Source organism: Chenopodium album, chromosome 2, assembly GCF_948465745.1.
Source record: "Chenopodium album chromosome 2, dcCheAlbu1.1, whole genome shotgun sequence".
NCBI classification, from domain to species: domain Eukaryota; kingdom Viridiplantae; phylum Streptophyta; class Magnoliopsida; order Caryophyllales; family Amaranthaceae; genus Chenopodium; species Chenopodium album.
In genome coordinates, this window is record NC_137835.1 from 55,522,793 (window position 1) to 55,534,034 (window position 11,242).

Here is an 11,242-nt window from a genome sequence, read left to right on the forward strand (position 1 = left end):
CGCTTCTCTCATTCATGGATGGGTACGCAGGTTACAACCAAATTCTCATGGCAGAAGAAGACATGGAGAAAACAACTTTTATAACGCCATGGGGCACTTACGGCTAAACGGTAATGCCATTCGGGTTGAAAAACGCGGGTGCTACTTACCAACGTGCAACAACTGCCTTACTCCATGACATGATGCATAAAGAAGTCGAAGTATATGTCAACGACATGATTGTAAAATCAAAAGACCGTCCAGGCCATCAAGTAGCCTTAAGGAAATTTTTCGAAAGGCTAAGAAAATATAATATGAGGTTGAACCCATCTAAGTGCGCTTTTGGAGTCACCTCAGGCAAGCTTTTGGGTTATGTCATAAGCTCTAGAGGAATAGAGATAGACCCAACCAAGATCAAAGCAATCATGTCAATGCCACCGCCTAAAATCGAGAAACAGATTCGAGGATTTATTGGCCGGTTGCAATACATAAGTAGGTTCATATCAAAATTGACGACAATATGTGAACCGATTTTCAAAAAAATTAAGAAGAATGTACCAGTAATATGGGATGACGAGTGCCAAAAAGCCTTTGAAAAGAAAAAAGCCTATCTCATAAATCCTCCCGTATTACCACCAGCACTTCCCGGAATACCTCTTTGGTTATATTTGACGGTTACCAAAGAGACGATGGGAGCTATGCTAGCACAAGAAGTAGAAGGCAAAGAAAACATAATCTACTATCTAAGCAAAAAGATGCTCGAATACGAAACACGCTATACACCACTTGAGAAGCTGTGCCTCGCCTTGGTGTGGGCCACAACCAAGTTAAGACATTACATGCTAGTGCATACCGTCTTCGTAGTCTCCCGATTAGATCCACTCAAGTATCTATTCGAGAAATCTACACTCAATGGACGCATATGAAGATAGATAGTCGATTTAGCCCAGTTTAATGTAACGTTTATGCCGCAAAAAGCTATCAAAGGATCTGTGGTGTCAGACTTTCTAGCAGACTTTCCAATAGAAGACTCGACGCCAATACAAGACAATGAATTTCAAGATGAAGACTTAATGGTCACTGAAGATGATACTTGGACCTTGTACTTCGACGGAGCCTCAAACCAAAAGGGATGTGGCGTTGGAGTATTTCTAGTATCACCTAAAGAAGAGCATGTTCTAATCTCCATAAAGTTGGATTTCGACGTTACCAACAATGCTACTAAATATGAAGCATGCGTGGTAGGCCTTGAAACAGCCTTGGCATTGGGAGAAAAAAAGTTAAGGATATTCGGAGACTCTTCTTTAGTTATCAATCAAATATCTAAGAGGTGGAAAGTAAGGAGCGAAAGTATAGCCCCTTACCAAACCTATCTGGAAACTCTTAACGATCAGTTCGAGAAGGTAGAATACACATATCTACCTAGGGAAGAAAATCAATTTGCTGATGCCTTGGCAAGACTAGCCTCAATGGTTAGGATTCCCACGGAAATCGAGCAAATGCCTTTAACTATAGAGAAAAGGCACAAACCAGCATACATCCAGGCTATAGAAGACGACAAAGTAGGCCAAGACGAAGAAGAAGAAGAAGAACCGTGGTACACGGATATACTCAATTATGTCACCAAAGGAGAATACCCTCCCCATGCTGACAAAAGAGAAAAACGAGCATTAAGACTCTTGGCTTCCCAATATGTACTCATAGACAACGAGTTACATAAAAGGGTACCTAAGGGTCGAGCTCTCTTATGTGTAGGAAAAAAGGATGCACAAAGAGCAATGAGAATAGTCCACGAAGGAATCTGTGGCACGCACATAAATGGCAAAATGTTAGTCCAAAAGATAATGCGAGAAAGATATTATTGGACTACAATGAATAGGGATTGCCATCAATATGTAAAAAGATGCCCTAAGTGCCAAATCTATGCCAATTTACAACATGTTCCTCCATCCTAGCTCTACACCTACACATCGCCATGGCCATTCTCTACATGGGGAATTGACATCATCGGCAAAATCACTCCTCCTACTTTGTAAAAATGTAAAATCCTTTAGCATATGTAAAAATGTAAAAATGTAAACACCAATGCTAAAAGTAGATCCAAGGGGAAAATTTAGACCTAATTGGTCTGGACCCTACATTATCAAAACAATCCGGTCAAGAGGTGCAGCAAAACTAACTTATATGGATGGCAATGAGTTCTCGAATATGACAAATCTTGACCAACTTAAAAAATACTACCCATAATTACTTGAGTAGGATACACAAGAGACCTACGTTTGGCCTGATTCTTTGAGAAAGAATACGTAGGCAACCCTTTATGGGTGCGACCACTTTATTTTCGAAAATCTCGCGTCCCAGAATTAATTAAAAAATTCGACAGAAGATCGGCGAAATATCGGCGTCGTAGAGAAAACTCTGGCGCAAGCCGACGACCATCAGCGCCAGCCAACCGGCGCTAGCCGCAGACAAGTGGCGCCAATATACAGTCAAATTTTAGGAATATTTCGGTGTTTTTCAGAAAATTTTCGACTTCCGTACTCGAAGATTTTCTGGAAAATTATTTTTTTCGGTTTTCATTGCTTTAATAAATAAATTTAAAGTAAATAATTAATTAAACGCTGAAATTTCGTTAAAAAAATAAAATTACATTATTGATGGAATTTTAATAAAGCTGAAATAAATTAACTTTAAATAAAAAAAAATATAAACTAAGTCTAATAATTGGAAATTAAGCAATGCTCCTAATGTTTCTTTTCTTTCCTAGCCCTTTTCCAATTTTTGTCTGCTTCCTCCTCCTCATCCATAACCTTAGCTAGTAGGCATCCTTTAGAGGACCTACATTCAATCTTAGAGTAGATAGTTTCCCCTTTAGCTAGGACACCATGCTTCTTTTCTACCCAAGCTTTTTTCTCTGTGGTGTTAGCTTTCCTTTTGCCCTTATCTTTTGTAGTACTTTTCTTCCTAGGCATTGCAGGTGTTTTGAATTCTACTCTTTCACCTAAGCGTTCCTTGGAAGGAATAACCCTGTCACCTAGACGACTATTTACATCAGTTTTACGCTGATTTTTCTTCGAGTCCTTTGAAGGTTTCTTCAGCAGCCACTTCTTCACATCATTGGGCAAGGAAGGAGGAACCTTTTGGGTAATTACTTCCCATAAAGGTCTGGCACTCCAATAAGCATCAAATCTGTTTACTTCCTGGGAGACAGGGAACTCGTAGGGAGGACGAAGATCTCCGGAAGGAATATTCAGAAGAAGGTCGTATTGTCTTTTTACCCTGCAGGGATAGTAATAAGTCATACGGGATAAACTTGGAAGACGACAGAAAGGTTGTTTGTTGACCCTAACCATCCTTTCTATTTTCCACCATGGGATGACCCACTTGATAGCAAAATTGCGAGATTCGAAGACCCTCTTCCATTCGTGGCGCCCCATTTTAGAGAAGCGTTTCTTCCTCCTCACGAAGCAATTTGGAGTGTACTTCTAAATGTTGTCCGGAGGGCTAATTAATTCTAGCCTTTCCATTAGCCACATCTGTAAAAAAAAAAAAATTGCAATGCAAATAATTTTTATTACTATACGAAAATATATTTTTTGATTTCAATAAATAAAAATATTATTTTTCTACCTGTAATAAAATTGGAGAGCCTCGAAAAGGTGCTTTTGGGTTCCTTTTCAATTCATCAAGACTAATCATAGTCTCTCCAACTATCAATGGCATTGGATTTCTCCCTGATTTAATTTGTTCTAGTACAGTAGTTATAATTGATTGACCCTCATTATTTTTACCACTACTAACAAACAAATTGATTAAGCATACAAAAAAAGAAAGCCCTTCTTCTATAAATATGAAAATATTTGGTGAGAGGTTTATCAAAATAATGACGAGCAAATTCTTCCAAAATAATTATGTTGCCATCTACTATTTTAGGTAAATCCCTTTCTTCTAAATTGAAGAAGCGTTTAAAATCCTTGTAATAATAAGCATCTATTCTAGGGATTACTATGAGGTCTATTGCAGGGAAACCTAAAATAGCACCAAATTCCTCCGGCAAAGGGCTAATTTCATCATACCCTATTCTAAAGCAATGAGTATCAACATCCCAATATTCTAGAGCGGTATGAATAAAATCTAAGTCAAGATCTACCCCTTTGATACCATAAATTCTCCCCAAGTGGAACAAATCTAATTGTTTTCTTTCTTTGGCATTAAGACACCGACACCATTCATGGGTGTATTGGGTAAAAGTTTTGGTGACTAGAGACATGATATTTTTTTTTCTATGGCCAAGAATTATTTTATTTGCTGAAATTATGAAAAGAATCGGCTGGGCAAGGGGCTATTTATGCACGAATTAGGAGCATTTTTAATCGAGATAGGATACGGTGTCAGCGCCATTTGGCGCCAGACGATGCTATTGGCGCCAGAAGCCAAAGCTTGGCGCCACACGCTAAGTGTAGCGCCTGGCACTACACCAATACGCATGGCGCCAGCTGGCGCCAATTTACCTCGTCATACGCGCTCTCTAAAACCGCGTTTTTACCTTTATTCAAGTCTACTATTGACTTTAAGGCTTCCTTATCTTTTTCTAACCATCTTTTTATTTATTCTTTTTTTAATTAATATAGCTATTATATTAATTATATTATTCTTTTTTGGATTTTTATTTAAACTAATTTCCAAGTTTTTATAAACCCAAATTTTTATTTGACTTTTCCTTTTTTCATTTTTTTTCTTTTTGGGGAAGAAAGTCGGATACCCTCCATCAATAATAAAATGACGGAATTTTTGCGCAAAATTACTTGTCACACTTTCTTGCACACACAAACATACACACAATAATGATAATAATAAAAAATAAAAAAATGATAAATAAAATAAATTCATAATTGTATGTATATACAAAATATGTCTAAGGAAAAATAATGAGTCTAACTAAAAGGCAAAGTTCTATACAAAGTCAAATAAATAATAAAAAGCATAGGCACAAACTACGGCGCCAGGGGAGGTAAACCCATCATCGCATAAAACTCCGCCGTACGAGGAGTAACCTCTCCACCTACTCCAGCTCCGGCTCCGGCAGCAGTATCAGCTCCAGTCTCCGCAAGAGGATGAATGCTCAACGTGGGACCAGCCAACCCCAAATTAACCTGAGGCTGAGGTTGCGGAGGCTGCTGCGATGACGAGCCAATCTCGTACATCCCACCAACTCTAAGAACCGAGGTAGCCTCTCCCTGGCCTACCGACGCAGCATGAGCACACTTAGAGGAAGAACCTGAGCCCTCTGCCACATCAGTACGAGCAGCCTCAAAGCGACCGCCTCTACCTCCGAAAGTAGTGCGGCGACGCCTTGAGCTAGACCTCGCCGGATCCTTCCGCACCTCATGTCTCGTGCTGGTACGAGAAGGAATAGGCTGACCCTACAGAAGGAATTAAAATCAGAAACAAGGAAAAATGAAAGCAGTAGTGCAAAAACATATGAAAGAAAGACAACCTCGTGAACGGCGTCGTCCCGACGGCAGGTAGCCACGTTCCTTATCCGGACAAGCTGGCTCTAGAAGGCATCTATACATCGTGCCATCGCCGAAACCACCTTGCGCGAGAAATGTCAAAGAAATAAATCAGTAAACATGCATGGACAAAAGTTACAAATAAATAAGCTTACCCGAGTCTTGTGGCGAGGAATCGACCGCTTTACGAAGCGCTCGTCCTTAGGAGCCGGAGGAATCATCTCCTCGATCAGCCCGTATGTCCCCTGGTAATGGATAGACATACGGGGTGGCACGAACTCAGCAGCATCGTCCTGATAAAGCAAAACCAAGTTAGTAAAGCATTACTTGGGGGCTACTTAACGAAAAGTAAAAGCTGAAAAATCTTACCGCCACATCCTCAACCGGTAAAGGAACTGGAGCTAACAACGACAGTAGCTCCTCCGCATCGCATCGCCTAGGGATCGTGCAAGATCGCCAAGGGGTACTAGCTCCCTCTGACATGCTTAACAACCTCGCGGCATCAAATATGTGACGTGGTGGAGGAGCAGGAACGACAAAGATATCGGAGGAATGTTGTCTAGCAACCCTCTCTCCAAGGTATGCAGTCGCTCCATAAGTCCCCAGGAAAGAGCGACGCTCAGCGGAATACTGCGTAGCTAACCAAGGGGCTGCCAGGCCGACCCACGGCCGGTACACCACCTCAGGCTCCTCCAAAGAGCGTCAATCAAGCAAGAGTCTATCTAAAGCATCGTGAAATGGCAAATAAGAAAGAATCATACCGTGATGATCCAAACTCGGACATATGAAGTGGACATCCCCACACGGCGGCTGCCCCAGGAAGCACTCACTGGAAATCTGCGTGGCGACGGTCTTGCCGGTGTAGCAAAAGGGAAGTACTCGTAGAACCAGAGCTACAAGGAGTTAAAATTATCAGCAAGTGCTAGCTAAAATGTAGAGCTAAACTTTATAGGAAATAATGTTTACATCTACGACCCTCCAAAAGCTGGACAGAGCAACATTCGTCCCAAAGGACCGGTGTCGACACGAGTCCCTCAGCGCTCGAATGAAGTCAGCATAGGCCAAGCTGGCCCAGTGAAAAGTCCCGATCCGGTGTAGATCGCGGACGGCAGGAAGGTAGTAAAGCATCGCCCTACTACCCTTGTCAGGGGAGAACGTCCCTGACAACAAAATAAGCGCAAAGATGCGCACCCGCTGCTCTCGGGTGGTTGCACCATCGTCAAAAGCCGCTGCCAGAGTCGAGCGACGAATCCCCCTGGCGCTGAACTGAGACGACTCTACCTTAGCTCGAGCCCGAATGGTAATCGGCCCCAACAGCTCCTCGACCTCAGGGAAAAAGACGTCGATCCCACTGTCCTGTGATGAGACTGAAGTCGGTAGGAGTGACTATCATTTCACCCCAAGAAAAGTGGAAAGTGTTGGTGGTGTCCCAAAAGAACTCCACCAGAGCACGAACTACATGGTGACCCCCGCTGGAGGCAACCATCGCCTCGGAGGTCTCGTACAGCACAGCAAGACCGCAGGACTTTCATAGGAGTCTCGTCTCAACATCTCTGGCGATGTACATCTTGTACAGATCGCCCAAGCCGTCACAGCAGGAGCCATGACAGCGCGTCCTCCCAACGGTGATACCCCGTCTCACCCTCTCAGAAATGTGGTGGACGGGGGAAAAGAACAAGGTCCGCTCATCCCAGTCGGGGAGTCAACCAAGTGAAGTGGACGGCTCGGCGTCGTCCTCCACGGGCTCATGCTCCTGTCGAGTGTCTCGGGACCGTGAATAAGAGCCTCGCTATCTAGCCATGCTACATTGTGCAGAATTATCATAAATTAAGGTTCTATAGTATCTAAGGTTCGCCTAGCCGCATGATACTATGTTCGCAAAAAAAAAACAGAGTACGTAGTACTAAAACAGAGCACAAATTCAAATTGAGCATTACGGAATTTTTCAAGCAGTCAAACAATTTCTAGCAATACTATAGTAATTATTGTGCCAAATTGGACAAGAATGGCTAGCAAAAACATCAAGAACGGGCCACATTGCATTCCCGACCTCAAGAGGTTCAACAATGGCAATTCGTTCATTTCTTCACCAAATTGAGTGAAACAAGTCTCAAATTACTCCCAAGGCAATATATAAACATAATCAAGAAATTTCATGGCATAAAATTTGACAAATAAAGAGAATTGAGCATTCTAAATTTCGAAATTTCATGAAATTCAAATATAAACATGTGCAAAATTCATAAAAACCGGTGTGAGTTTGAAGAAAACATACATAGGTCAGGAAAATGGATGAAAAGAGCTTTAATTTGCAAAAAATTTGAGCGAATTTGGTTGAGAAACAAGCAAGAACGAAGCAAATGAATTTCTGGGAATTTTCGAGCAACTTCCGCGACGAGCAACAGCGAAAATGAAGAAGAAAGGGGTATTTAAGGAATATCCCGTTCTGGCGCCAAGCGCTAAACCTTGGCGTCAACAATTAGGCTTGGCGCCTGGCGCCAATCCCAGTGTCTGGCGCTACGGCCAGTTGTGTGGCGCTGATGCTTTTTCAGCGGCGCCAGGATGTTCAGCCACTCACTGAGGTTGTTCTACTTCTTTGCAATATATTTTGGGTTGGTTGGTACGCCAGTAAGCCCCTGTAAGCAATTTGACACGATTAGTAATCGGCTTGATTGCACAAAGTGATTGACCTGATGAAAGATCGTTTCACTTAGCTTAAAGCGCCTAAACATTGGCTCATTAACAAAAGGCACCGACGTAGTGGTTCATTCGCAAAAGGCACCGACGTAGTGGTTCATTCGCAAAAGGCACCGTGATGAGTGGCATTTATGCCACTCTTTTATCCTTTTTCTCTAAGGATTCTCCCCTCATTTGCGCTTGTTTGGCCCTTTTTTTTAAGCATTTTTACTTAGTTTTGCTTCCTCTTTCCTTTTCTCCCCTATCTTCCCTTCTCTTAGTCTTCTCGCTTTATTTTTATTTTGATTTCCATGCTTTGGTTTTATAGGTATTATGTGCCGAAAGAAAGAGGATATCAAAAAGCCAAGCTAACTGTTGTGCGCGGGGTACTGTGCGGCTTCTGTGTGGGTGCACATGTGAGGGTGTGCGGGCGCGCAGCCCTGTCAGAACCCGCACAGCCAGACTTAAGAAACTGAGCCTACCAAAGAGTTTGCGCACCTTATGCGCGACTTGTGTGCGGGCGCACACACATGATGCGCGGGCGCGCTCGTTTTCCCCGTACCCTCAAAGTTGCGGCCGCGCACTACGCTGAGAGGGCGCACACACATTCTTTGCTGGCGCGCAGCTCATTTGTGCGAGCGCGCACGGATGGGTTTCCGATTTATTTGCACCTTGTTGTCCAAGTCTCTTTCTTTTGGGGGGAGCCACATATATATAGACGGGACTCTTTGCAATAAAAAACACTTAGTACTAATTACATAGAACATTAGCCTAATCTAGAGAGAGAAAATAGATTGTTATTCAAGCTTCCTTTATTTTATTCAACTTTGCTCAAGCTTTAATCTTCCATCAATCAAGCAAGTATCCAAGTTTTCATCTTTCTTTAATCCTTCCTTTAGTAATCTCTTCTCCTTCCTTTAATATTATTTATTTGTTTTATTGTTACTTATTTTTTTCTATCTTATTAGTTTATCTAGTTATTATTCATTTCATATATATCAATCATGTTTTGTTTTGAGTTTCTTGTGTTTATTTCTAGTTTTGATATTATGTTTAATCTCCCTTCTCTAGGCTAAACTCTTAGCTAGGGGAAGGGGGTGGAAGATATGCATTGAATGATGGATGAATGATGATAGTTGGATTGATTACATGCCTTAAATTGATGAAAGACATGATTTTTAATGGCTTGAGATTATTGTTGCACTTTATTTGATTGCCTTGTAGTTTAAATGCATGAAAATGATTTGAACTAGATTAAGATCACCTCTATTTTAATGATTGCATGAGAATGAGTTGTTAAAATGGAGTTTTATGTATTGTGCTTCTTTATTCTCTTAATTTGCTTGTGTCTAATAGGATGCATGAGAATGATCCTAATTAGCATAGACTTCTTTCATTGATTTGCCTAGACTATTGCATGAGAATGAATTGTTTAGGTAGAATCTTGTGTTCTTTGGCATGTTCATCATGATAACTATCATTGTTCCCCTCTTTCTAATCATGTTTGAAACCCCCGAACCCCTAGCGTCATTTTCTATTGATTTTAATCATCATTTTCTTTATTACTTGTAGTTTTAGTGTTCTACTCAACAAAACCAACAAAACTATCCCCTTTTCACTCTTGCATTAGTGATATTTGATGTTGAATTAGCGTGCTTCTCTAGTGGTTCGACCATTTACTTGACACTAACTAGTTTAGTGTAGGTTTAGGCTTTATAAATGATTAATTTGGTTAGGGTGGTAGCTTAACGACCTATCTTATCCCGATCAAATTTTTGCGCCGTTGCCGGGGAGGCGGCTTGTTTCGCGTCTATTATTGCTTTTGTTAGAGTTATTTTGCTTTCTTTTCTTTTTTTTTGTTTTTGTTTTATCATCCTTGTCATTGCTAATTGTTTGCTTAGCTTTGGTGAATGCTTAGGAGGTCTCAAGGAGCACCCTCACATCAAATTGACCATGAAATCAACCGAACCTTGAGACAAGTCTGTAGGGTTTATCAAGACGAGGGAAGAGGTTTTGGTGATATAGTTGATAGTGAGAGTGATACTTACTCTTCAAGTTCACCACGCGAATCAATGGAGGGACAAGAGAATGATGTCTTGTTTCGTGAGTTCGGAAATCCGGAGGATTATGAACTCACGGGAGGGATTTTGCTACCCGTCACGGAAACCAACTTCGCAATCCATCCACAATATACTCGAATGGTCCAATCGGAGCAATTTTCCGGAAGTGCAAGTGAGGACCCTATTGAACATTTGGACCGGTTCGTTGAATTGTGCGCAATGATGCAAACCAATGAAGTGAGTCAAGACTACATTCGTATGCACCTTTTTTAAAAATCTCTCACCGGACGAGCAAAGAAATGGCTAAAGCAAGTAAAGCCTAACTCTCTCACAACATGGAGGGAGGTTGTAAAGGCGTTCTTGAAGCGCTTTATCACCGAAGAGAAGACCGTCAAAATGAGAAAGAAAATTGCATTATTTGAGCAAGAGGCCGATGAATGTCTTGGTGAAGCATGGGAGAGATTCAAAGAGTTGGTGCAAGAATGTCCCCACCATGAGTACAATCAAGGGTTGCTCATGCGGTGTTTCTACGACGGATTGGAGCCCATGTCAAGAGCCAATTTGGATGCGGGGGCGGATGGTCAATTAATCAAGATCCCTCAAAATCAAGTTGAAGCCACAATAGAAGAGGTAGCAAAGAATTACTCTTGGGAGGGCCAAAGTAGAAACGCTCCAAAGAGAGGTGGTATTTACGAATTGGAGAAAGTTGATCAATTACAACATCAAATTTATCAACTTACAAAAGGGCTTTCCAAATTGAACACGAGTGTGAATGCAAGTTCAAGTGGTGGAGCAAGCTCTTCTCAAGTTAACTCTTTCTCTTGTCAAAATTGTGGAGGAACGAACCATGATACATCCTATTGTGGAGGTTTAAGCCCTAAACATGTAGCGGCATACAACACAAGGCAAGAGGGATTTAGAGGAAGCGGCGGTGGTGTAGCTTGGAGACAACCACCACCCGGGTTTGTACCTCAATCTTAACAACAATGGAACCAACAAGATCAACCTTCCTAT

The 11,242-nt window shown here is 41.7% G+C and overlaps 1 non-coding gene across 1 annotated transcript; it reads right to left on the minus strand.

Moving 5' to 3' along the window:
- Positions 1–10,621: 10,621 nt before the first annotated feature.
- Positions 10,622–10,727, minus strand: LOC145608902 (small nucleolar RNA R71). The gene has a single exon (XR_014105943.1). It is a non-coding gene; the product is annotated as a small nucleolar RNA R71 (small nucleolar RNA).
- Positions 10,728–11,242: the final 515 nt, after the last annotated feature.